Here is a 27,720-nt window from a genome sequence, read left to right as displayed (position 1 = left end):
GACTGCTTCTTTACCACGTGGGCAGGACAGTTGGTTGATTCGAGTTGTGGAAAAAAATATCTACGCAAGAATATCACTTTAATCTAGGAGACGTGCCCTTGAGAAAAGCCACTCTTCCAAGGGGGCCCACAGCTCAGCTGGACCAGAGGACAGAGTTATGGTTATTCTGGCTGCCCCTGTTCTCAGCCCTTCCAACCCACCGAGAGGGTTGGAGGAACACCTGCTCTCCAGCTTCCCTTCTACTTTGCGGCGGGCACTCAGGTGCTAAATGAACTGTGGTTTGCACTTAGACAGGGCAGAGTAGGTGGGGAGGGTCCCTCCAGGGTATTTTGAAGAATGAGGTGGAGACATTCCCATCCATTGAAGGCAAAGGTGTGATGGAGCTGGTCCAGCCTTGCCAGCAGGTGGCACATGTGCTCCTTCTGTGGTCTGGTCGTCCTGATCAGCATCTGTGGGAATGGGGCCTGACCTCTGTGGTCACTCAAAGGAAGGAAAAGCTTCTTTACTTGCCCTGGGCCTTCTGCGTTTGAGTATCTGTGTCTTTCTCTAGGACAGACTCCCAGTGATCACTCAAGAATCTGGCTCTCATCTTGTCGGGCTGTGCTGCCCCTGTGGTTGTGATACTTGGAAGCCTGCTCTGCCTGGAACGTAGTCAAAGCTGCCTTCAAGGAGCCTGGGCTGGATCCTCAGCTGGGTCAGGCTCTCATTAGCCTGAGGTCACAGATCAGGTGACCTGAACACTTGAAGACACCTGCCTCGGATCCCTGGAGAATGAAACAAGAGCTATTCCCTTGTGGGAAAGCAAGGGGAAAGCTGCCTCTCAGTCCCCTCCACCAATTCAATCCATTTCTTGGAAAATCCGGAAGGAACCAGTCAGTCCACCCACAGTGTGCCATGTGTGATATGGGGGCAGTCCGCTGGGTGTTTGCAGAACTATTCATACTCCCCAGTGTCTGAATCCTGATTGTTTCACAGCCAAATGGCAAAATAAAACAGTTTCCCTAAAGGTCTTCAACTCCTTTAGGACAAATAGGATTTTAGTTCTGGATGAAAACTACATGTGGGGAAGGGGAAATCCAGCCAGCAAGGTAGGCACCTCCCCACTCCTTCCTTCCTTATCCATAAAGTGGTCATCAGCTAGCTCCACAAGGTCATGGCCCACTAGAGTTCAGAAGAGATTCCAAAGAGTGGCCAGGCCAGACCCCACTCAGGAGAACTGGCACTTGAGAACTCATCCATGGAAGCAGCTCTCCGATGAGGAAATCCTTGTGAATGTGTGTGTCAAGAGGACAGAAGGGTAGGAACCTTCCAGAATGTGACCTTTCTGAGCAGAAGCCATCAGAAGGTGGATGGCATGGGCAGGGGTGTGCCATCATGTGAACACCCATGGTCAGGACCTAGGTTAGCATTTGAAGGTGGATGCATCCCAGTACAAGAAACACACACGCAGTGAGCTAACCTGCATCCCTCGGGGACCACTGCAGTGTCTGAGATCATTTCAGTAGCAGGGCAGGGTCAGACACACAGTAAAGCCTGGGCCAAGTCATTTTGCTTGGTTAACTGGGGTAGAAGGCCATGGTTATCAGCGTGGACTTTGGAGGTCAACAGAGATAATGTCAGCAGACCCAAGTCCTGGGCTGTCAGACTGCCCTCTTACGTACAGTCTTCTGCACGTACAGCACTGGTCCTGACAGGTCAACATAGACTCTGCTTAAGAAAGAAATAAAGAAAGGAAAGAAAGAAAAGGAAGGGAGGAAGAAAAGAAAGAAAGAAAGGAAGGAAGGAGGGAGGGAGGAAGGAAGGAAGGAAGGAAGGAAGAAAGAAAGGAAAAGAAAGAAAGAGAGAGAAAGAAAAGAAAAGAAAAGAAAGAAAGAAAGAAAGAAAGAAAGAAAGAAAGAAAGAAAGAAAGAAAGAAAGAAAGAAAGAAAGAAAAGAGAAAGAAAGAAAGAAAGAAAGAAAGAAAGAAAGAAAGAAAGGAAGAAAAAGGAAGGAAGAAAAAGGAAGGAAGGAGGGAGGGAGGATGGAAGGAAGGAAGGGAGAAAGAAAGAAAAGAAAAGCTCAAAAGAATGAATGAGTCACTTCGGCAGGACTCAGAGATGACTTTCAGCTAAACGTCTGGGTACAAAGTCCAACACACCTGCCCACTTGTGCTCTCTTGTGCCTGTGGTCTCCCTCGCCCCTTCCTCTCCCCATCCCCTGTGCTCCATCAAGGGCCCTGACCTAGAACAGAATCCACCGGGGCCTCAGATACAGGCAACTCAGTTCAATGAGAGGTTTTTCAACCTAAAGCAATGTTCAATTCACCTACATTTTAAATCAGAAATACTGTAACTTGTCCAAAACTAAACATTTAAAACTTTCAGTTTCATACAATAGCCAATTAGGAGGAGGGGTTGGGAAATAGGAATGGGGAGGGAGCGTAGAATAGAAGGAAAGTTTAAGTGGGAGGAAGAATGGAGAAGTTATCATGCAGCGTCAGGCAGGAGAACCGGACCTGCTCGAGGTATTTCAAGGAGGGATTTAACACAGGGGATGAGGTGCTCACAAAGCTCTTAGATTGGCTGGAGGAGCACAGACCTGAGAAGATCACCCCCACTCTCAGGTTCACCACCAGCTTGCAGAGAACCTAGAAGCTGCCGCCACTGCCCTCGCCAGACACTCTAGGGAACGGCCAGAACCATCACAGCTGCCTGAGGCCCTAAGTGGGTGAATTACAGGACAGAACCTCCTACCTGCCCCATGTCTGCCCATCCAGCCAGGGACAGAATGACAAGGCTTCTGTCTCTTTGCTGCCTTCCGAACCCTAAGTGCTTCTCACTGGTGGGACTTGAAGTGTATCTGGGACTCTACTGGGAAGGTAGTTCTTAAGCTCCCAGCCCCTGCCAGATGGGACAGAATATAGAAGGGGGTATATAGAGTGTCGGGTGCCCATACAATAGTCAGCACAGAGGAAAGAGAAAAAGGGGAGAGGGAAAGACAGAAGATGAAAATGGAGAGCTGGCGGGGGGAAGGATGGTTCAGACATGACAGCAGGCAGACAAATGAGACATGGCAGGGAGCAATCTTGACAAAATAAGATGGGAGAGACCAAGGATGTGAGAGAAGTCAGGAGACTAAAACGGAAGGAGGGAGACTTGGGTCTGTGGGTGTTGGGGGGAGGGGTGGCCATCGAGCCCACTCATTTGGGTCTGTTGCCAGCAGAAATGTTGACTTGCCCAACGCTCGTCAGGGCTGTGGCTCTCAAACTTTATTGTGCATTAAAAACCTGGGATAACTTTTTAAAAAAACCTCAGAGATTCTGATCCAGAAAGTCTGATGCTAGACCTGGGAATCTGCTTTTTTTTTTAAAAGCTCACAAGTGATGCCTGTGGTCCTTGGGTGACATTTCAGGAATCACTGCTTTGCAGCTCCACTGAATGATGGAAATGCTCTGAACAACAGCAGTTGGGGTGGCTATGAAATGGCTAATGCGTTCAAGCTGAAGGTCTGCTCTAGTCAGAGGCCTCCCGCCATCCCACTTGAGGCCACAAGTTGCTACCTGGGATGTCTAAGGTCCCGTCCTCCCACTGCCCAGCTCACTGCTCCCCTTCCTTCCAGCTCCCCAAGAACTGATGTCCTGGTTGATTTTTACCTCTAAACAAGCTAATTAAGCAATAATCCTAGAAGAATCCATCACTCTGACAAGGTTGTTGATTAACCATCCCTCAACCAAGCCAAAAGTGCTTAACATCCCAGCGGAGTGGTCCATAATGAGTACACCAGCGACACTGGGCTACAGCAGAGCAGGTGATGTCTGAATCTGAGCAGACAGATGTGGAATGGGCAGTCTGGCTGACTTTTCAGCCTGATGGAGGACAGTAGAGAGGAGGATGGACAGGCTGGAGGCTGTACTGGCTGGGGCATCCCTCTAGACCATCCTCTCTGAGACCGCCAGAAGTCCCCAGAGGGCTTCTAAGGTTATGCACAAGTCTGGACCATGGGAGAAGGGCCATGTGAAAGGGGCTGGATACAGAGACATAATTCTCCAACTTTACAGCTATCGTCAGCTCCATAGCTGCCGGAGTCAGAAGAGATAGGCAAAACGAAAAAATGACTGCCTTCCAGAGATCAGTTTCAAGTTCAGACTGATATATCTTCTTTTTTCCACACTTAGACTCCTTTTAAACACTCCTCTGTTCCCTTAAAAGATTGACTTTTTTCAGTGCTCGAAAAATAGTCTCTTTGACCAAGCAGGATGTGGTGAAACACTGCCCCCTGATGGTCACAGTTGTTGCAGCTTCGAAGCATCCACCTTGCAATTTGTCCAAGCTGCCTTTTCAGCGGAATCGCCCTATCATCTGTCTGACTCTGTCTTCATCTGAATTCTCATCTCATTCCTGCCCCTTTTTTGCATAAAGAATAGATGATATTGGTAAATACTCTTGAGCCAGGGGAAGGAAACTGACCCCCAGCTGTGCCACACTCACAGGGTCACTGACATGCCACATCATCTTACGTCTTTAAGAGTTTCCAATTCTGTTCAGGCACAAAGGAAAGAAAATAGCATAGAGTAAGTGTTCAATAGTGTGAAGGGAATGAGTGAATGAGCATGCGTAGTGTAAAGATGGGGAGTGTGGCAGAGTGGACAGGGCACCAGGCAAGGACTCTGGAGTCTCAGGTGCAAATCCCAGTTCTGCCTCCATGCGGCTCTGTGTGCTTTGAGGAATGGCCTTCTCTTTCCGGGATACCTTCTTCTCTAAAATGAAGGGGCTGAACTTGGAGATCTCTAAGGTCCCTTCCACAGCACACACTTGGGGAGGCAGGTCCTGAGGCTTATAAGCCAAATCATCATTAAGAGGCAGCAATTAGGCAGGAAAAAAAGATCCCCTAGCCATGCAGCAGCATCAGCTCTTACTGAGACCTACTCTCTGGGGAATTAAAGAGTGCTCCTCTCCCTCAGCCTGGGAGTTGCTGCTCCTTTTATGATGTTTTCAGTGATGGAAATTCAAAAGCCTCTTCACTGTATGTTACAGCATTAGGAATACAGTCTAATATTGTAATAACTTTGTATGGGGACACATGGTTACTAGACTTACCGTGTGATCATTTCATACTGTATGCAAATGTCAAATCATTTTCCAGTACACCTGCAAATAGCGTAATACTGCATGTCAGCTATATTTCAATTTAAAAAAATAGAAATTATACTGTATACATGGAATGAAAAAACAATGCCCCTTCACACATCTGGGGTTGATCATTAGCTTTGACATTGCCCTGGAAAGGTGGAATCAGGCCACAGTGCAGCCACCGATGGTGGTGAGACAGTGCCACCCCGTGGCCACCTCAGCTAATCACAGCCCAGCCCTGCTTCTCAGCCCTTGCCAAAGCCCCGTCCTCCCCAAGGCTAGAAGGGCAGCATTAATTCTCAGTGCGAGTAACTGTTGTCATCCCAGCCTTGCACTCTCGCTTTCTGATCCTACTCCATTTCTTCAAATGGGGGTTTGGCCCTTAAGTCCTTCCCTTATAACTGCCTTATTCTCTGAGACTGCTGTGACTTATGGCATGCAGTCAGGGATGCTAGGTCCATGCAGCGGACAGGATATCCCTACTGAGAAGACGTTCACCACTGAGAGCCTGGGGCCCCACCCACGTGGTCATGCACAGTCCTGCCACACACCCACTTCCACTCAGCCTTCAATAGAACCACACAGCCAGGCCACTGATGGTCCACGCCGAGGCCCGCCTCCCTGCCGGCTGCCGGCTGCCAGCGCTGAGGTGGGACAGAGTGACACAGCCAGCCAGAAGGGAGCCTCGTTGAGCCAGCTTTCTGTTGGGGGTGGGTGGACTTCACCTGTGCTTGCTGATTTGGGTACCAGAATCTTGCCCTGTTGGTGGGATCCTTAGGGTTCATATATCCCTAAGGAACAATGTGGTAGGTTCTTTTTAACAACTTGCCTCCCTCTACTGATACCCCACGAGCCACAAGGAGTGGAAAGAGGGTTGTGCCCTGAAACTTCTGACCTCCCCTCGGGGCCGGGCACTCACGGTGTTTTGGCACAGCTGAGGACACCGGATCTGAGCTCTCAGGTCTTTCCTGGTCCGACATCATTTCCTGTCCTAGAAGAACTGGGTTCCTGCCTCTTGAATCACGTCCCTTATACCTCATTTTTGGTTATTTATTAGTCTTTCTCAAAGTGTAATCTTTGAGTTCTGCACGACTTCCACAGAGGACCATGGTGCTTTCCAGTATGGCTCTGTTCATGTCACCATCACTTCCTATGGCTTCCCCGAGACATATACAAGGGTAACTCTCTGGAATCCCTTGAAGAAGGAAGTCACTCATTCAGGTTGGGGATGTGATTTCTAGAGTCACCACAGCTTCTGATGGTGCATGATTTCCCCCTTGCTATTAAATAGTAGGTGTAAAAATACTTTGTTGGAGCTGGAGAGCAGGTGAACTATCATTTAAAAACACCTACTGTGTATTAGTCAGGAGACAAAAATCAAACTAGCTATTTGAATAGGGAAAATTGAATATGAATTATTAACTAGTGAAAGGTAGTTCACTACTAAAGGGGGAAACAGAGGACACTAAGGAATACGGGAATAGAAAATGCAGGAAGCAGCTGCCACCGCTAAGGATGAGGGAGGTTACCCCAAGATGGAACGGAGAACTTGGATGAGATTCAGACCACTTTGGAGAGGGTGTGGCTACAGCCCACTGGATGGTGAAGTTCATTGCAGCACCAGCCAGCTGGAGCTGGAGCACTGGAGGTCCCCCTGCTCTGATCCAGAAAAAACTCCCTGGAGGAGCACCACGAGGTGAGAGAACCCCTGCTGTCAGTCACACAGTGGGAAGAAAAAGGCACACTGGAGCCAGGAAGGGGGTGCTGTTCCTCTCCATGCCTTGTGGTATCTCTCTAGGACCCTCTACCAACCAAGCCTAACATTTCACCAGCCGGCAAAGGAGAAAGGTTGACAGGGCCCATCTACAGTATTACAAAGCAAGGCAAAGAAGAGTGAATTTGGAGTTGAGAGGCAACCGACTGATGACAGGCACCCCTACTCTGCACCAGGCCCTGGGCTATGCATTTCCTTCATGAATCTCATATAATCTCAAGCATCATTCTTTGAGATAGATATTAGAAGTCCTGTTTTAGTGTTAGGAAGACACTGAAAGCTGGAAGTAACCTGAGAAGGATATGAAGCTAATATACATGGCTGAGCTGGGGTTTAAAATGATGTGTGCGGGACTTATTTGGGGTTCCTACTCCAGCTAACAGTGCCTCTCTCTGTAAAGGAGGAAGGACAGTTAGATGCTGCTCTTCTCCCTCACCTGCCTCCCCCATGAACTCACGGAAGACTTCCCAGCATTGCTGCTTTTTTTTTTTTTTTTTTTTTAATGCGAAAGTTCTGGGGATTGAAGCCAGGACCTCACGCACTGAGCTGTGTCCACACTCCCGGCACTGCTTTGTAGGCTCTCCTCCTTGGAGAGGCAGATGCCCTAGGAGTGCCCTAAGGCGCTGATTTTCAAACCAGAATCCCTGAGAGCTTGGTGATATGGAGGCTCTGGGGCCTTCTGTGCAGATTCCAGTGTGATAGGTTGGGGGCGGGGGTGGGGGTGCTGGAATCCTGATGCATCCAAGAGAAGACCAGCAACCTCCACTGGGCTGGGAGTGGAGAGTGAGATGGGTTACCTGGCCATAGCTGAGGGAGGGGGAATTTCATGCTAACAAGCTCCTCTAGCCCCAGGGCACTGCGGGAAGGTCAGTATTGATACCTGGCCTCTGAAATGAAAATCAGATAGGGCATGTTGATCTGCTTCACGGGTGATGAGGTCATGATGGCTCTAAGAGGCCACATTGATTCCTGTTTATCAGCTGGAAAATTGGAAGATGGGCACCAGGACCCTGGGCCCCCTTGCCGGGCCGCCCTTTAGGCATATCCCCAGGCAGGGGGTGTTTCCGCACTGCAGCATGCTGGGAGTCCCATCTGCTCGGAAATAAGGGCCATCAATGAGGAAACCGGGGGTCCGCCCAAGGGCACCCAGACACGGGGTAGAGCTGAAATCCAGGCTCCGGATTTGAAGCCCCTGTAGGCAGAAAGCTGGGCCAGACCTGAGGGGATGTGCATTTGCTCCCGGGCAGGGGCAGGTGGTAAGGGGTAAGGTGCTGAACCAGAACTCAGGCCAGGAAATTCCAGAAGTGCCCCTGCGGGGAGAAGGGGAGGCTAAGCCCACACCCTGACCCCACCAGACACGGTAGGAGGTGAGAGAGTTTGAGGGGAAGCCAGGGACGGGGCCTTTTTAGGGAACACTAATCCAGTTCACCAGTGACTGGGGCCCCATCAGCGTTACAGTAGCTGATCATTTCTCCTGAGTCCCTGTAGAGATGGCCACCTGTAAATCACGTCCAGGAAGGGAGAATTCAGAAATGTCTCAAGTTCAGTCTGTTCAATTCTACAAAAGCATGAAAACAGCTTAGACTCTTCCTTGTCACAGAGCCCCAGAGGCAGAAAACCTCAACATCGTCTGACTTGGGCCTTGTGAATACACAGCAAACACTAGCTGAGGCGTGTCTGTGACCCCCACCAGCTCTGCCTTCTCAGGGTGATCTCCAGCGGCCGGCTGCTGCCTGTCCCGTGGCGGCCCCCCACCCACCCTGTATAGAGTTAGATCCCCACTACCTCTGGGCTGTGGCCTGGGCCCTAGCCCTCTAGCCTAGCTGCTCTCTGTAAACAAGCATTTTAAAACACCGCCTCTAGTCCAAACCCATGGAGTTATAACACTGGGAGGGAGCCCTGGTGTAAGCTGTGGACTGTAGGTGATGATGACGTGTGAGGGGAGGTTCATTGATTGTAGCACGTGTACCACTCGGTAGGGGATGCTGTGGGGCTGGAGGGTAGGAGTGGGTGAATAAGGGTAGATGGAACTATCTATAACTTTCCCCTCAACTTTTCTGTGAACCAAAAACTGCTCTAAAAATGAGCCTATTTAAAAGAGAAAAAAAATTACTGCCTCCTAATGTGGTTGTGAGAATGATTAAATAAGGTAACATTGTGAAATGGCCCAGCCCAGGCTTTGGTGCACAGCCGGGTCCCTGGCAGATGAATGCAGGGTTGGGTATCACCTCATAAGTTTGGTGCAGACCCAGAAGGACCCTGAAACAGTGGAAGAAGCGTGTTGCTCATCTCTGTCACCCCATCTCCCTCGGGGAGCCCCCTGCAGGCTGGGGGCAGGTGTAAGAATTGAGGACCAGACTGAGCCAAGTGTCCTTAATAAATCAGGAGACAGGACAACAAATATGGCCCAGGTCTGGATATGATAACAGACCCTTGTCTAGGATTTGGAGGACCAGTCCCTCCCTCTCTGCTTCCTTCTCTCCAGATAAACCTCATAGCCAACAGAAGGAACCAGAAGGGACTGGCTCTTTGGCAAAAGCATAAATCTGGCTGGCCCCTCCTGTGCTCTACAGTCCTCACTTGCTCCCCAGTGCCTTCACCTGGCACATAGGCCTTCCCTCACTTCCTCTGCCCGTAGCCTCTCTGAGTAGCATTTAGTGGTATAGAAAGAGAATGGACAGGTGTCTGGAGACCCAAGTTGTCAACCCAACTCTGTGGAAGCTGTGTGACCTTGGGAGCACCTATTCTCCTCTCTGTGCCTCGGTTCCCCCAGATCGGATGCCTTCCTCCCTTCTTTCACTGAATACACTACTGAGTGCTGACTGTGAGCATGATAAAATCTCTAAAGTCCTTCCTATCATGATACTATGTTTTATTTGATGTAGTTCAAATGCACTGGAAGAAATACACAACACGGGCACAAAGTATAAAAGTGAAAATGGAAAGTTCTCCTTAATCATGGTTCCCAGAGATGTGCATTTCCTTCTATGCTCTGCCTTTTGAATCCCCACTTCTGTGCCCACCTTTGTTTGCAAAGTGCTTAGATAACTCTGAAGATTGCAGGGCTGTGCCCTTGCCCTCACTAGCTGTCCAGGGCTGATCCTGGACAAAACTGGATGCTTCTTGACCAAAGCTCTTGATTCCCCCTGAGTCTTCAGGGGTCACACCTGTCCTCCCTGCCAAATCCCCTCTCCTGTGAGAGGATCCAGAGCTTCTCTGCGGAAAGCACATGATGCTCAAACGAGCATGAGCTCGGCTCCAAACAGATAGGGTTCCAGTTCTAGCTCCAACATTTCCTTGCTGTGTGATCTTGAGAAGTTACTTAACATCTCTGAACCTTGCTGTCTACTTGGTAGAGAAAATAAATCTCTACCTGAAAGTGTCTTGTAAGATTGCATAAAATGACACAAGTAATGTTTCTGGCCACGTAAATAGCAGTACACATTTATTTAACATGAGCTGTTAGGTGTCTTGCCCTTACCTGAGATAATCCACGTAAAGTGTAGGACGGTGCCTGGGTAAGAACGCCACATCCTTTTCCTCACCCTCTTTGATGGTTTTGTTTCCTTCCTTGTGACCACCAGGTGGCAGCATGGGGCTGTGGGACAGAGCCCTCTTTCTCAGTCACCACACAGAAGGTGAGTGCTGGCAGGGACCCGTGGGTGACAGTAACTGCAGACTGTTTACTGAGCTTTTACCACACTGGGTGCTGGGTTATGGGGGGCACTTCACAAACACCTTTCTTTAACCCTGGTGAGCTCATATGGAAGGAGGTTCAGTTACCTGCCTCATACAGGGGAGGGATCCTGGGCTCAGGAAGGAGGATCTGTAATGGGGCAGAGCCTGGAATCAAGCATCTCCCCTGCGGGCACTTGCCCACTGTGCTTGGCAGCCTCTGCTAGGTTCCAGGAGCCTCACTGGCTGATGAGGACAGTGAGGCCCAAGGAGGGACTGGAAGCCAGGGCCCCGACCCCAGGCAGGCGCCCTTTCCCACGACCCAGGGAGGGTTGCCTTGGCCAACGCCCCCACTGCTGTGAGGCTCAGCCCGGGCTCTCTGGGGGCTGCTGGGCACCCCAGGAAAGCAAACACCCAATTTCATGTTTCTGTCTCATCCAACAGGACCCCTTCTGATCCCCAATAATCTTCACCCCTGGGGGCCGCTGTGATTTGTGGAAAACTTCCTCCAAATCTCCAGCTAATCCTTCTTTGACTGAACTCTTTAGTGATTGCATTTGAGGCTGGTGGCCTTTAATCTCTTCAGCCCCAAATATTCCTGGGGAGGCACACATGCAGACCTGTGTTCTGCTGGGGCCTGGCGGCCAAGGGGCTGGGCTGGGCATACCTGGGACCACCAACTTTTCCCTCAGCACCTACCTTCTTTTCTCCCTCCTACGAGTCTCACTGGGCAGCAGGCCAGGAGAAGCCTGGGTCTGCGTGGTGGTGCCTGGACAGGGTAGCTGACCAGCCACTGAGAAGCCGGGGTCCCCCGCCCTCCAGACTGCGTGGTACTCAGCGGGATGCTCTTGTTTGAAGTTAGGGCCTCAGTTTCCTCCTCTAGTAAATGGAGATAAAAATAGTCGTTTCATGGGGATGCTAAGGAGAGTTTACAAAGGTAACATATTTAACGAGCTTAAGGCAGAGCCTGAAAGCTAACAAGCCATCAGAGCTGGTTGGTAAGGTTAACCTAGAGTGTCTCCCTGCACCCCAGTGACGACCTCGGCCCTCCTCTCTCTCTCCTGCCTCTGGCGGCGTGGACCCCAGGATGGCAGCTCCCCAAACAGGCCGAGCGGTGCAAGGGTGGAGGAGCCACTGTGGGCCGTGCAGGGTCCAGGGGACCCAGCAGCAGTTCCAGTGCTGAGGAGAGGCCCAAGGACCCGCCGCTCTGAGACAGTGCACCAGTGCAGGAGAGATGCCTGGTGTGGCCACGGTCAAGTTTGGGGCTCCAGCTCTTGAGAGATGTAGGGGTGCAGGGCCAGGGAGGCAGGCGGGCTGGGGTGGGGCAGCCTCCGTATCCCTGGCAGGAATGGTCCAGCCCAGCCAGACAGACAGGGTGGTGCCCAGCACCGCCCAGGCAGAGGGAGTTTACAGAGAGACATTGCAGGTGGCAACTGCATGAACTAGGATAAATGATTTAATCTTTCAGGCAAATTTACAGTATCTTTTGCAGCCCACAAGTCAGCAGGTGCCCCCACCCTTAGGAAGGAGATAAGACTGGCTCAGATTCACTGTGGGAGTTCCGCTCCCTCCTGGAGACCTAATCCCACCTCCTGACCTCCTGCCTCCCACTTTCCACCGCTGCCCTGGGCTCCCAGGTGTGCCGGCATCTCCTCCCAGGTGTTGGTCTCATCATGGAATCCTGTTTCCTTTCCCTGTGTCCATGCTGTACTGAAAACCAAAGGTAAAAACTAGTATCTCTCACACTTTTCAGGATAGAAGTTTCCAGGCCTTTCTCGGGGATCATGCCCTGCTTAGCCCAAAGTGCAGAAGCTGTTCCTTGGCCAGCCAAGAGCCGCCTCCACCACGGAGACCCCTGCCATGCTAGTCTAGCTACACACGGCGTTAGCTTCTACCCTGGCCCAGAGGATCCTGGCAGCTCATGTGTCAGGTACAGAGGCCATGGTTCCCATCCTACAAAGTGTGTCTTACTGACGGTGTCTCTCACTCCTCTCAGCCTGGAAGTCCTCACCATTCTGTTCACTGGAGTTTCTCCGAGGAGCCTGGCATATAAAGAGGCAAGGGATACAATATGGGGTCTTTGTTCCTAGGATTAAAGTAGATGGCATTAGGGAGAGGGTATAGCTCAGTGACTTGAGTGTGTGCTTATCATGTACAAGGTCTTGGGTTCAATGCCCAGTACTTCCACTAAAAAGAAAAAAAATAATGCATGGCATTCAATCAATACTTTTGTAACATAATGGAAACATTTTGCTCACAATAAAACTTCATGCAGGAACCCAATACGTATAAAAACGGTGAAAAGAGAAAGGCTTGGCTGACTCTGGAGGAGGCAGAGGAAATAACCCTAATCCTGGGCTTAATTCCACCCTTCCCCCACCCTCACCGGGCTCAAAGGTCCCCAGGCTCCCGAGAGCAGAAAGGAAAATTAAGATGTCTCTTTCACCAAGATAAGTACGTCCCCTTAATTCTTCCTAAGACAGATGCAAATTAAAACTGCACTGAAATACTGTTTTTGCTCCATCAGATTTTAAAGACCCAAAAGTATGGGAACGCTCTATCTGGGCCAAGGTGAGGAAAACCAGCACTCTTATGCACTGTAGGTAAGGCTGTGAATTGATGTAGAGGGCTGTTTGGCACTACCTCGAATACCAATACACATATCCTGAGACCCGGATAGTCCATGAGCAGTAATTTCTGCTGCAGCTGATCTCTGCACAGAAGGGAAATGACCTTACCACATTGTTCGTAAACAACGTAAAAGGCAGGAAACAAGTACATGGCCGTCAACGGGGAGTGACTAGAGAAACGGCAGCCCATACAGTCGGGCCCACTGTAGCCACTAAAATAGGAAAAGATCAGGAAAAGATCTCCAAAACATATACTGCTAGGTGGAAAGAGCAAGGCGATAGGACAGTGTGTGAAGTGCACCACCATCTGTGTAAAAATAAGTGGGGAAACAATAGAGGTATTTTGTTGCAATTGCATAAAATATTTCTGAAAGAATAACAAGAACCTTGTATTGCTGACTTCCTATAGTGAGAACTGGGTGGTGGAGGAAGAGGAACGGGACAGAAACTTTTTATTAAGTAGCCTTTTGAATTTCAAACCATATGATAGTATATCTTATTCAAAACTTAAATTTAAAAATACATGCAAGAACAAAGAACACACAGAAAACTGTCTCATGAGAGAAAACGAAAACTTGTGTTAGTCTCTTGCTTTAACTAGGCCATAGAGTGATTTGTACTCTCAAAGAATCCAAAGTCAAGAGACAAATTCTATTTTTAAAGATTTCCTAGCATTGCTCAATCAAGTAAGCTTCTAGACTTTAAACACAAAAGGCTGTCAGATTTCTGACTCCTGCTTAGAGTGTAATAGCATTGCTCTCACCCTTACCAAAAAAAAGGCTGAATAATTTACAAAATGACACTTTTTCTTGAGCTCATCAAAGAACGGAAATGGAAGGAAATAAACTAAGCTGAAATTTAAGGAAAAACAGGCACCTCCAGGAAGAGCTGGGACACAGGTCCTTGCTTACCTGTTATAGATAGATGTTGGACGCCATACAATCTGGCAAGAAGAATCCAACCGAACCTTGCAATGAATCGCTAAAGGCCACATGTGGGACCTGCATGAACGCACAGACCGCATGGGGGCTGCAGGCTTCAGGGAAACGCACGCCCACTCGCAGACTCTTCTCCGTGGAACACACTGAATGCTCACGAGAAAGGTGAGGGGAGGGCGAGAGACCAAGAAGCCCTCTCTCTCGGTTCAGGTCTTGGGGAGGGGAGCAATGCTACCAGAAAAGCATGAAGTCCCACACAAATTCTTCTCTTTATATCCCTAATGAGAATATATATCTATATCTATATCTATATCTATATCTATATCTATATCTATATCTATATCTATATCTATATCTATATCTCCACTGGGAAAAGGGCAGCAAACCATGCTGTCCGTAGGGCATAGGTGACAATCTGGCAGCTGAGAGAAGGAAAGAGTTAAAGCCTCTACCCCGGGGTGTGGGGGGCAAAACTACAGACAGAACAGTAAGTACCCTACAGATGAGGAGGGCACGGAATCCCTGAAACATCCCCGTACCAAGACAGCACCTGCCTAAGACTGAAACAGAAGCAGAGCAGCAGAGGCCGCCCCTCCCGACCCCCACCCCACCCAACCCCAGGCTAATTAGTGTCGAGGAACCGCTAACAGCAGTCCGTTGCAGGGAGGGCCTGAAGAGAAGTTTCCCCAAAGGGACAGGCACAGAGGGCAGCTCTAAAGTCAGGGCTTGCTGTAATGACAGTTCACCCCAAGTTGATCTGTGCGTTTTGTGCAATTCCAATAAAACTCCCTGCAAAATTGTTAGTAGAAATTGACAGGCTAATGCTATCATGTATGTGGAAAGGCAGAGGAACTTGAAAAGCTACACCAATTTCGAAAAAGAAGAGCAAAGTTGCATTATCTGATTTCAAGACTTGATTTTCTATAAAGCCACGATCATGAGGTCAGTGTGGTTTTGGAGGAAAATATATATTAAAAATATTAGTATTACCGTTTAATAATGTATGTGAATAAATATATTTATATATGTATACTTTTGGATAAAAATATATTTTAATGTAATATAAAAATATATTTTATATGTATAACATATATATATCTCATTGGTACAGAATAAAGAATCCAGAAGTAGATCCACATGTTTAGCCAACTGATTTTTCACAAAAGTCCAAAGGAATTCAATGGAGAAAGAATGTTCTTTTTCATAAATGATGCTGAAACAATTGAATTGCCATATGCAAAAAAAAAAAAAATCAAACAGCAAACCTTGAGCCATAATTCTCACACTATAGAAAAATTTCCTCAAAGTGGATCTAAAGGTACCTAAGTGTAATACCTAAAATTATAAAGCTTCTAGAAGAAACAAAGAAAATCTCCATGACTCCAGCTGCCTGTAGCTCACACCCTGGATCTGTGCATGATGCAGCCACAGGGGCCCCAGGTCCTGTCTCCCGAGGTCCCTGATTTACTGCGTGGAGACCTTTGCAGGTTATTGGTTATTTTTGTGTAAATGCAGAACCGAAGGTGTTCATCCTTGTAGCAGCTCCTTCTGTTGTGTTTCTCAAGCTTGCGCAGCCAGCCTGAACCTTGCTTCGGATTTCTCACCCCCATGCTCAGCCTTGGGTCAGCTGTAAGCCTGACATGTCTGCTCGGGAACGTCACCGAAGCCAGAGAGCAGCTGCTCATTCCAGCCCCCCGCCCTGGCAGGTACGGCTCACCTGATTTTCTTCCTGATTAGCGCGCGTTCAGTGAACTTGGAAGGGGGAAAGAAAAAGACCAAACTCACAATTTCTTCACTGAGGGTTTAGTCATTTATTCAACTTTTCTCTATTCTCTCTGTCTGCTTTTCTGTCCATTTATCTACCACGTTAACTAGGCCTGAGTCAACCACAGAATCTCAGAGTGGAAGCTGTTGAACCACGGGTCTGTGTATCTGCGTGTGTATGTGCATGGGTGTGTATATACAGAAGTGTGTGAGAGGCAGAAACAGAGGCAGGAAGAAATGAATAGGAATGAGAAACTGAAAAACTTTTTTTCTTGGAGGGAAAGAGCCAGAAATTACATCCGTTGAAAAATATCCTGCCTCTCTCACAGATAAATATAGCGACATGGGTAGATGTGTCACCAAATGAAACTTGCAAAACAAATCCGGGAAGAATCACGTGAAGAGGCTGCCACTGCTGGCTCTCCCCTGTTGCTCCACTGGCCCCCCGTGCCCTCCACCCCATGTCCCCCACCCCACCGACCCCATGCTCCTGACCACAGGCAGGAGGAAGAGCAAGGAGGGAGGTCTGCGCCCAGCCTCCCCTTGCATCACTGTGAAGGGGAGGAGTAGCCAGAGAAACGGTGCTCCTTAAAGGGCTGCTGGCCAGAGGGGCCAGGTCGCCAGATGTTCCTGTATTGGGAGCACACGTCTCTCTGTTACAGGGGAGTGAAAGCTCAGAACAGGAGGGCAGCCCCACAGGCTAGAGCAGGTAGTTGAAACTAAGAAACCATGACTCAGACTCAAGGATGTCATTAAAATTATTTGGCCACCAGTACAACAGAGGCACCTACCAGCCAGAATGGACTCCAGTCCTTGAGAAAGGGGAGGTATGGTCACCACGCCCTGCATACTAGCTGAGACTCCCCTTAGACCCACATGCAGTCAGTCCTTCCAGCAGCCCTATGAGGTAGGGATTGGCATCCAATTTTTCAGATGAGGAGACTAAGGACAGGAGTGATTTGGAGATCCATCTGAGGTCCCGTGGTTGGTCCTGGCAGAGCTGCACTGTCTCTACCCAGAGTGTCAGCGGAGGCCACCTGCCTCTACATGGGGGAGAGTAGACACTCCACTGGCTTCCCATGCCAGCCCTGCCCGCCCGCAGAAGCCTCAGCCAGCTGTGGTCCCTGCAGGAGCAGCACCTGGGTCCTAAGCCCTGTGAAAACAGAGGGTTGTCCGATCGTTGTGGGTCTTCTAGGAGGAACGATGGGGTGATTTTGCAGTTGTGAGGTTCTTGGTAACTAGCAGTCCCCTCACCTCCTGACTCAGCCTGGAGCCCCCCTCCAGTGCCTCAAGCATCTGTCCCTCCAACCCCGCTGGAGGCCAGGGACACTTCTCTTACTTGGCCAAGCAATAGCACCTTCAGCTCATGGGCTCTGAGCTCCGATGGGAAGTTTCTTAATATCTTTTGGATGATGTTCAAACCGACCGGGATTCCAATCCCACCTTGGCCACTCCCCAGCTCTGCAGCCTTGGGAACAGTAATGCCTTTATATTAGTTTCTTATTGCTGCTGAAACAAATGACCACAAATGTAGTGCCTTAAACAACACAACTTTATCATTTTACAGTTCTGGAGGAAAGGTGCCAGAATCAGTCTCACTGGGTTAAAGTCAAGGTGTCTGCAGGGCTGCGCTCCTTCTGGATCCAGGGGAACATCCATTTCCTTGCCTCTTCCAGTTTCTGGAGGCTTCTTGCATTCCTTGGCTCGTGGCCCTGCATCACTTGGACCACTGCTTCCATCACTGCATCTCTCTCCAATTCCGGCCCTCCTGTCTCCCTCTTATAAAGATTCTTGTGATTACCTGAGGTCTCTCTGATAATCCAGGATAATCTCCACCCCCACCCCCTAGTGCTTAATCACATATGCAAAGCCCCTTTGCCATGTGTGGGAACGTATTCACAGGTTTTGTGGATCAGGGCATGATCATCTCAAGGGAGGGGAGGAGCATTACTCAGCCTGCCACACCTCACTTTCCTCATTTGTAAAAAGAGGGTGGTCATCGGTATCTCACAGGTCTGCTGGGAGGACCAATTACATTACAAAGTGGCTAGCCCAGTGCCTGGCACAAAGTTTAAAACGAGGTCCTGAAAAGGAGATCTCTGCCCTCCTCCCTCCTGGAAACTCTGGTGCCTGTTCCCAGGCCTGGCTCTCAGTGGAGGCTTCAGGAATCCCTGTTGAAATAAGACATGGCGGTGATGGATGGCTCTAACCTCCCAAACGCTGAGGCAGGGCTGTTTGCAAATTTAAAGGCTTCTAGGCAGCAGAGGGAAGAGTTTGAGCAGAAACATGGAACGGTATGTTCAGGGACATCAATTCCAAGTGGTTTCTGTTGGGAAAGCTGAACAGAGAATCATTCCATCTGCATTCCCCATGTCAGAACTGCTCTCCCAGGTTGGCTTGGCTGAGACCCATTCCAGCTCTGAGCACCTCTCCCTGGAGGCAGCGGTGGGGCCTTCTGCGAGGGGGCAGGGCAGACAGAGCACCACATCCTTGCTCACTACCCAGGCATGGGGCGGGGGGGGGGGGTGATAGCTGCAGGTGACAGGGGCTGGAGCAGCAGGTGGCTAGTCTAGGAGCACAGATGTGAAGGCCCCATATTCTGGAAGGAATTCAGAGCACTGAGGATGTTGTGTTCTTCATGGGGGAAGCAGAGGACAGGGAGGGGGCCAGCACCCCAGGAAGCCCCCCTGATTCTCCCTGTACCAGAAGGCTCTCAGCCAGCATAGTCTAAACCCATTTTTATCCAATACTCTTTCTTTGTTTGTTTTTGGTTTTTATTTTTTTAATTTTGTTTTTTATTGAAGTGTAATTGATTTACAATGTTAGTTTCAGGTTTACAGCAAAGCAATTCAGTTATACATATACATACTTTTTTATTTTAGATTCTTTTCCATCATATGTTATTATAAGAAATGGAATATAATTCCCTTTGTTGTACAGTAGGACCTTGTTGTTTATCTGTCTTAAATATGTTAATGTGTATTGAATCCAATACTCTTATCAGTAAAACATCTTTTAGCATGCCCTCCAATAAATGCATATTTATTTCTAAATTATATGGCATAAATTACTGCCCAAATATATTATGCACATTAAAACTTTCAAAAAATGTAAACTCAGCAAACTAAAAAGCTAAAAATAAATGCCAAGAGGAGCCCGCCACGTTGATCTCGCACTGGATCGGTGGGCGCGCCCACTTAGGACATCGCGTGAACCGCACTTGCACCTTGGTGCTCTTCTGTCTCCGTGACTCTTGCCTATTCGTGTGTTCATTTCAGTGAGCCCCTCTTCTGCCAGGCAGGCTTGCAATCCTGTGTCTCTGGCTTATAAAGTTACCAAGGACTAAGAGCACTGATGCTTTTGGATGGTGCAAAGTGCACGGTGCAGAGCCGGTGCCTAATTAAGTTGTCTATTAAGTATTTTCTGAAGATGTACTTTGAGCCCAGCTTTGTGGCAGGCACTAGGGGCTCAAAGAGCAAGTCATAGTCCTTCCTGGGAGCTCTGCGGCGCAGTGGAGTTTGAACTGTTCTTGGGGGTGACTAGGCCATGTGAGGCCATGTGCAAAGGCCCAAGGCCTGTAGGAGCCTGGGAGTTTGGGTGTGGTCACTGGGTGGTTCTGGCTGGAACTCAGGAGGGAATGGAAGGAAATAGTGAGGAGAAGATGGGCACTAGGCAGGAGGCAGACCTCGAAGGTTCTAGGTGGGGAGAGTGTGCGGGCAGTCCTGCCTATGTGGCTCTCCCACCCTCGGGCCCACTCAGAGTACCCTTTTCTCCAGGGACCAGAGGGCTCTGGAGGAGGCACCCAAAACTGCATAGGAACAGAGAGGCCCTCTCAGCCCTGCCCCATCTCCAGCACCAAGAAGCAATGGGCCCAGGCCAAAACCAGAGGGGCTGGAGATCAGGGTTTTAGTCACAGACTGGCCCACCAGTCCTGCAAAGCTAACTGCCCTGTGAAGCCACCCTGGGGCTTCATGTGGCTTGAGCATGGGGCACCTCTGACCACCGTCGCAGCTCTGCATGGGGGGCCTGCTTCAGGGCCAGTGCCTCCACTCACCCTCCAGTGAGTCCGTGGCTCCCTGAGGTGGGGGCCCGGGGCTCTTCCAGCTGAAGGCGCGGTTCCCTGGACAATCTTCCAGAGCAGGGAGAGCTCCAGGCTGAGCTGGGCATGTCCGATTTGGGCGAAGGAGCTTTAACCCTTTCACTGGAAAGTATTTCATAGGCCAGAGGAAGAAAGCTGTGAGGACACTGAACCCCTGAAGCTGCGACTGGGGGCTGCCCACAGGGAAAAGAGCCATAAAGAAGGAGTCAAGGGCCCCCACACCACCCTCCCCGGTGCAGCCCAGGGCCTTGGGCCTGGAGAACTTGTGTGCTCTGCCCTCTGCCTGGGGCCCCAGGCCTGAGGTTTCAGGCCTCACTGTGGGAGGGTGTGCACAGACACCGGACGTGGGGCATCAGATTTGGCCTCGCCCCAGAGGCTGGGGAGAGTTGAGAGAAAAGTTGCTTGTTGTTTGCTTGCAGATCAGTAAGAACATAAGGAGGTTGTAGGAGCCGGGAGAGGGCCGGAGCGAAGGGCCAAAGCGAAGGCCCGGAGGCGCCTGCCGGGCTGGGTCAGGATGAGCAGTTTGCTCTGTGTCTTCAAGGAAGTAGCAGAGGGCGGATCTGCAGTCATTTGCAAGTGGCCCACAGTGGAGGGCTGGAGGGGACATCTTATGGAAGAGTTTGAAGCAAAGGCCAGTATGGTCTGTGCAAGCTTGGGAAACAGGCTGGAGAGGCCCGTGCTAGTCCACTTCAGGACACACCAATCCATAGAGCCCCAGTGCAGGGTCACCCTTGGGAGGGGGCCGTTTCCATGGACCACCTCTGGGGTTGCCAGGGCAGCGGTGGGGAGCATCTCCGACACCAAGGTGGGAAGACTCCTCGCTGCAGCTCGGCAGTGGCAGGCGAAGCAGAGACAGCCTGCAGGCAGGAGATCTGTGGTCCCCTTGTTTACAGACTGGGTGGCAGGAGCTATGACACAGCCCAGAGGGTTCACTGAGCCCTCAAGGGTGAGAACCACCTGCGGCTCAGACTGGGTCAGGCTGGAGGAGAGGGGAGGAGAGCTGCCAGTGTTGGCTCTGCCCCTGACCCCCTGAGACCCGGCTTTGGGCTCCTTATCTGGTGACAAGGAGGGTGGGTGGCACACCCTCCGTGGTTCCTTCCACTTGGACATTCTTGGTGCTGTCTGGGCTCATCCAGGCCCCGTCCTGGCTTTTCCATCTTCCTGCCGGAGCTGGGAGCCCGCCAAACAGTGGGCCCCCCGAGAGGTGACTGGGCACCGCTGTGGGACTTCTGACAAGTTGCAAACAAATAGCAGTTCCTCCCTGAGAAGCAGGGGAGGCATGTTGCTCCCTGTTCCCCCGCCCCACCCCACCGCAGGCGCAGGGGAAAGTGACCCCTGTGGCATTCTGTGAATGAGTCTGAAAACAAACCACTGGAGGGAGAGGAAAGAATTCTCTCATCCCAAAATAGCTCTCTGAAGGCTGCCTAATCGCATGCCTTTGCAGCAGAAACATTCTGTTATTTTGACAGAGCAGAGCAGGCCACCTGACGGACCCTTCTGGAGTCTCCCTCTTGGGGAGTGAGCTTGCAGTGTGCGCAGGAGGGCAGGCTGGGTTGGGAGTGAGTGTTCCGGTCTTGGGCCGATGGATAACGTCGTGTGGACCCAGAATGGAAGGCTACAGGCCTCCTTTTGCAGCTTTCCTTGGTGGAGGGGAGGGATGGTTAAAGAAGCACCTAGTCACAGTCCAGTGAGAAAAGATGTGCAGAAACACTCCCCCTCACTGATCACCAGGACCTAGAGCAGAGAATGAGCACCAATTGCGCCAGCTGCTCCCATGAGGAAGAACGTACGAACGCCGAGCATTAGGGATAAGCGCTCGACAGCTGGTGTGCACTGTCCTGATGGATTTCCATCATGGGCTGTGGGGACAGAATTCAAGGGGTCTGGGAACTAGGATGGGAAAAAAATTTTCCATCTTTATTTTCACTAACCTTCAGCCAAAATTTAGCATCTCCTGCTACTTGGAATGTAGGCAACAGACCTCAGATGTTTTAGCAGCGTCGGTGATTTGTCACCAATAGAAATCACAGATACTCTTCCTATCGCAGTTGCCCTGGTGGCGGATATCTTAAATTACTGTCGAAGCTCCTCATGGCTTGGGAATGAGGGTGGCTGTTAGACTTGTCACTAGATCTTGTTGAATGTGTTAACAAAGAGGCAGACACCATACTTTATTGCAAATTGGAGGTTTTCAGAAATATTTTGATAACTGTATTTCAATGCAATTGGTTTCCTTTGTAATCTTATGTATTTTCTCTAATGCATTTGAAAACATTGCTCAGAGGCTTCATCAGATTGCTCAACAGAGAAGTTCAGGATCTGCTTTCCCTGCAGAACTCAGCATCATCCTTTCACCCCAGCAGCCAGTGTGGTGGGTGTGGGGCTGGGAGGACCCTGTAACATTTGTGGGTGAAGATCCTTTTGTTCAAACACAAAGTTTATCAGGAACCTGCTCTGGCTGGATTTGGGAGTGGGAGTTTCTTGCAGCTGCCTCACTACTCCATCCACCCCTGCCCATCAGATGCCCTCCTTCCCTTCCCCTCTCCCAGGAAGTCTCCATGGAGTGCCAGGGTTTCCACTGAGCGCATCTGCAAATCATCAACTCAATGTAACCCCTCTCTGGGGACCAGAGGAACAGCGCTACGGTCTCACCTTGTTGGCAGCATAACTTCTCATACTGCCCTGCCCATGGGAAGTCCTGACTGTGGGCGGGTCTTGGGGGTAGTGGGGAGGGGGTGTCACTTACAAATACTGGAGAAGGCCTCCCATGTATGTGAAAAGGAGGGAAGCAAGCAGGGATCTTAGCCCAGGGTGCTGTTCACCATGAGTTCTGGGTTCAAATACTCGTTCTACCACCTGCTAGCCTCAGTCATCTGTTAATTGGTGAGGATAATAGCCCCCACCTTAAAAGGCTGGTTGGGAGATTAAAGGAAATGATGCACGTGAGGAGCATAGCTGGCTCAGGAAATTCTGCTGCTCCCCTTTCTCTGAGGAAGAGATTTGTACCTGCCACAGCCTCCTCCCACCACGCCCCCCACCCCACTCATCCGCTGCCTCCAGGTGCCTCCCTGATAGAGGTGACCTGGGAGCTTGTTTTCACCGTCCAGGCCTGAAGCACTTAGTCATTCCCATCTTTGCAAACCTGTCATGTGGCGCTTGCGGGGTGTTTTGGTAGCAGTAGCAGCAGCTGACCCAGACGGCACACACTGTAGCTATAATCTAATCATCTAATAATTAGCTTGACATACAGAAAGGGGCCTCAAGGGCCTTGGGGTGACACTGCCTTTTTCAAAGGCAAGGATACTGTGATTTTGCACTTGTGCTGGGCAAGATGTGAGCAAAAAGGAAGACTGATCCAAGGTTTTGCGTGCCCTCCACAGCCCTGAGCAGAGGCAGGTGCCTGGGGAGCTAACGGAACATGATCTTCAGGGCCCCTCAATTGCATAGTCCAGGTTTTCTTTGAATTTTTCGTGAGTAGTATATGTTTCCTTTTTTTTCCTAAAGACACTGCAAAATTGTATAAACGCCAGGCTCCACAAAACATAATCCACCCTTGGGTTTAAACCAAAGTTGTCTCTTGGGTCTCCCCTGCCTGGAAACCAACCCCATGTAGTGTTGCTGCTGAGGACCAGCAGGCAGATTTGGGGGTGCAGGTCATAGAGAGGGCTGCACCATGAGCCAAAGAATTTGGCAATTTGTTGGAGCCCAAAGGAACCCGGGACTTGGGTCCTCAGGGAGCCAGAGATCCCTGCTCGCCACCTACTGGCCGGGAGCCTTGAGTGCAGCCTAGCAGCCTCCAAGCCTCGGAATCCTCCACTGTGAAATGCAACTGAGAAGCCTGCCCTGCCCACAGCTTGAGATTGATATAAAGAGCAAATAGATCACCTGTCCATGTGCTGAGATGGCGGTGTCAGTGGTGATTGCAAAAACACGCAAAACATTGATTCAGGGATGAAAAGGGCTGGAGATAAACTCCCTACCTCAGCCCCTGGTGGGTGAGTCATGGAACAAGGTACCTAGCTTGTGTGTACCTTATTCGACCAAGAAATAAAATGGGCGATGCCAAATACTCCCCTCACCATCATTAGCAGGAGCGCAGGGGCTGGGAGGAGAAAGCAGCCGTTGGCTCCAATGTCTGCAGTATTATTCTCCAGTTTCCCCTGAGGAGCCGCTGGAACAGATGACCAGGGAAAAGCATGCGGTTTCAGGCAGGACACAGATGAGAGAGGTGAGACCGAAAGGCACAGCTCCCACAGCAACAAGGCCAGGCTCTATCATTACTCTGTTTACCGTCCTGCATCCCAGCTGGGCTCTGACGCCTTCCTTTCTTTTCCCCACATCTAGTTGGTTGTTAAGTCTAAAATCCCCTACCCTCAGTGTCTGCTGCTGAGCCCTCTCCTCTCTATCCCTGCAGGCCATCATCCATTTCTTACATGGACAAGAGCAACTGACATCCCTGCAGGGCTCCAGACAGACAGGCAACAGGTGTGCCAAGAGTTCTGTCTCAGCCCGCAGGGTGGCCAGACCAGGCTTGTGGAGGCTGGAGCCTCTGGACCAGCATCTTGCAGCCTAAGGACACCTCATCTGCTTATCTCAGCAGGCAGCTCCAACGTCGTCATTTTTCATGTTGCTTCCATGTGAGAAATGTGGGGAGGACCAATCTCCCAAGCATCCTCTTCTGCCCATTCAGACCCATCCTAGGCACTGTGGCCAGATTAATCTCCGTGGAGTCCAGCTAGGACAGTGCAGCTTGCCTTCAGAGCGGCCATCAGGATTCTGCACCATGTGAAAGTTACTGACAGCTACAAGGGCAGGCAAGAAGACCCAGCCCCAGGGTCTTCCTACAGCAAGAGTCCCATGGATTGAGAGGATGTGCAGAGAAAAGCAGCCTCTGAAAACATCTGGGAAGCTCACCCCCCAACCTGCTCCTTCAGCTGGGATTGTGGTTCTCAAACCCTGCAGCGTACAAGGATCACCCACAGCAGTTGGGAGAAATGCAGGTTCCAGGACCTCCTCCTGCCCCACCCAAATGTTTCACCAGTGTGTTTGCAACAAGACCCAGCAGCCTGTGTTTTCAGGGAACACACTGTGGACACAGACCTTACTTTGAGAAACAGTGCCCTGAGGATCTCCGCTAACTGGCCGATTTCCCCCAATCACCTCAGAAGATGAAACAATGGCATGTGGGCAGAAATTTGCAGTAAAAAGCAGTGTTTCAGCCTAAAATCTCAAATCAAACACACTTCTTTGAAAAAACATACATATATAAGAATAAGGGATCCTTAAAATATGGAAAATGCTTGAAAGGAAGACCATCTGGGCAAACCAAAGTTACTCATCCCCAGGAACATTCTCCCAGAAAGGCACACTGCAGGGAGCATACATAACGTAACCCTAAAGAAAAGCTTGAAACTCTGGAAAGAAATTATTTATAATCTATAACCAAGGCAGCCTTTTGGGCAGACAAACACAGCAAACTGTTCTCTGAAATGTGACAAGATGGAGGTTACCATGAAGGCAGGGAATATGTATGTGGCCAGAGCGGAAGTGTGCAAGTTCCTGCAGGAGGTTCCCAGCGTGGAGAGAACGTCATTGATGGCTCAGGGACCTGTGTCCTTACTCAGCGAGGTGACACTAATGGAGGAGTGGTCTGGTTCACAGGAGTGCCGTGAACTCATCGGGCAAGTGGCAGGACGTTTGAAATCCGGGCTCACCCATTCACTGTGATTCTGTGGGGGATGGTGGGCTCTCCCAGCTGCAGACACTTGCCATCAGTGTGGGTTGTTGATGCCTCACTCCTCTGCCTCCTTTCACACACCACCTGGACCAGTGCACGAGAGCTGAGAACCCCACCCGGAGCATGGAGTAGTGAGGAGGGCTCCGGATTGGCTCTGGGTGTTAATACGTGTGGCTCAGGAGAGAAGCGACAGCGACTGCAGGCTTCCTGCAACCAGGACAGAAGCTGAGGCCCTTCCTCTTTGCTGGAGGAAGACCGGGAGGGGGTCTGGAAGGGGCAGCACCATGTGGTTTAATAGCACCTGACTTCAGTGGTTCGACACCAGTGGGACGGGCACCCGCTGACATTGCTTCCCCAGAGGAAACGTGGGATTTCTTGGCTTCCATCTCCACAAGGTCACAGTAATTGGCTCCACAACGATGGTTCAGGAGGAGGCTGAGAACCGGCGTGAGGAAGCGGTTAGAGAAGAAACCTGTGTTCAGCTCTGATGTGAGGCACTGTTTTTAACTGAGATGAAATATCCCAGTTAAAGTCAAGGAAAGACAAAAAATGCAACAGGATCCTTTTAGAGGTGCACTGAATACTCACCTCGGCCAAAGGTAGAATGGCCACGTGTTAAACATTGAGCTGAAGCCAAATATTGCCATATACATATGTCCTTTGGGATACAACAAGAAATATAATTTTTTATATAGGGGTATAATTAGTGCTACACTTTTATTATTAAAATGTTTAAAGTTCAGATTGCAAGTTTGACTTTACAGTGCAGGAACAATAAAGCCTTAGCGCTGTCTGCTGTGAGATGGCTCCTGCCGTCTGACTGTCACACACATGGGCACTGCTCACTGGACACGCACCCTTCTAAGGTCACTCTGCCAATACGGGCTGCTGGTGATGGCCACGTCACCAGGCCATCTCGAGCTGTAACTGACTAAAGACAGTTCCTCCTGGGCTCCTGGGTGTAAAGAAGGCTCAACCAGGACTTCTTGAAAGACTCCAGGCACTTGTTAAATTAAAGAACTAAAAATTAAGTGGCGCTCGTGTGGGCTAATTTGTTTATTATTATGAGTGCATATTATACCAAAGAATTCTATCAGGATTAGAATTGTAATTCAGTCTCATCTCTCTCATTCTGCCTTGTGTTCTCAATTTAATTGTTACACACAGCACTACAGGTGGCCGCAATCAGACCCACCAGTCAAAGTAACTTCCCCACATGGAGCCTCAGGGAGGGGCACGGGGTGAAGCCTCGGGCTCAGGGTCTGGGGAGTTCTTGGAGCCCAGAGCCCAGCCTCCAGCATGCTGCCTGCCACTGAGCAGGGCTTCAGCATGTATTTGCTGGATGTGAGAGTGTCTAAACAGACGAATAAATGAATAAATGTGTCAGCCAGAGCCAAGCACAGAAGAGCCGGCACCTGAAGGCTGTAACCGCACCAGGTAAGGTGAGGTTGGAAGGGGCCGACTCAAAACAGGCAGGATAGCCAACCCTCATGGGAAGCCCCAGTGTATACAGAGAAGATGGGGCAGGCAGGAGGCTGCGACAGGGTGGCCGGGCCAGAGGTGGGGAGTGGGTGTCCTGGCAGGTAGGTCAGTAGGAGACATGTAAAAGTCACACAGTGGACACAGGCCATAGAGGCAGGACCCCAGACCCTATCCAGGGTGAGATGTAGGGGGAGCGGAACTTGGGCCAGGCTGGTGTCGGGGCCCAGGAGACCCAGAAGCACCTAGAACAGGGGCTGGAGGCAGGGCGTGGCCCCCAGAAGAAAGCCTGTTAGTAGACCTGAGATCAAGGCCAGAGGAGGACGAGCCAGGCTGGCTAAAGGACAGATCCCCCAAGCCACTGAACTCTTAAATTCTCCCTGTCTTAGGAAAGGGTCTACCCCGAGGCTGCAGCCAGGGTGAGACCACATGAAGATGATCGAGTCGTCCCAGGGAAGGAGTCTGGGAGGCTATAAAAGCAGGAAGTCAAACAGGCCATGGCACTCAGCAGGCAGG

At 50.3% G+C, this 27,720-nt stretch overlaps 1 protein-coding gene and 2 long non-coding RNA genes across 3 annotated transcripts in view; all 3 read left to right on the top strand.

The window, feature by feature from the left end:
• The window catches only part of CAPN13 (calpain 13), a 78,997-nt gene extending 77,991 nt beyond the window's left edge, over window positions 1-1,006 (top strand). The window contains exon 25 of the mRNA XM_074341516.1: window positions 551-1,006. The gene's annotated coding sequence lies outside the window, so the exon portion shown is untranslated. The remainder of the gene's footprint in view (window positions 1-550) is intronic.
• Window positions 1,007-10,532: 9,526 nt separating this feature from the next.
• On the top strand, window positions 10,533-26,756 carry LOC141579839 (uncharacterized). The gene is made up of 4 exons (XR_012511844.1): window positions 10,533-13,160; window positions 14,108-14,290; window positions 15,691-15,831; window positions 24,403-26,756. It is a non-coding gene; the product is annotated as an uncharacterized LOC141579839 (long non-coding RNA).
• A 204-nt stretch (window positions 26,757-26,960) lies between these two features.
• The window catches only part of LOC141579840 (uncharacterized), a 31,638-nt gene continuing 30,878 nt past the window's right edge, over window positions 26,961-27,720 (top strand). The window contains exons 1-2 of the long non-coding RNA XR_012511845.1: window positions 26,961-27,162; window positions 27,594-27,719. This is a non-coding gene — a long non-coding RNA (uncharacterized LOC141579840). The remainder of the gene's footprint in view (window positions 27,163-27,593; window position 27,720) is intronic.

This window comes from Camelus bactrianus, chromosome 15 (assembly GCF_048773025.1).
Source record: "Camelus bactrianus isolate YW-2024 breed Bactrian camel chromosome 15, ASM4877302v1, whole genome shotgun sequence".
NCBI classification, from domain to species: domain Eukaryota; kingdom Metazoa; phylum Chordata; class Mammalia; order Artiodactyla; family Camelidae; genus Camelus; species Camelus bactrianus.
The sequence above is the reverse complement of the archived record's forward strand: the minus strand, read 5'-3'. Positions and strand labels throughout refer to the sequence as shown.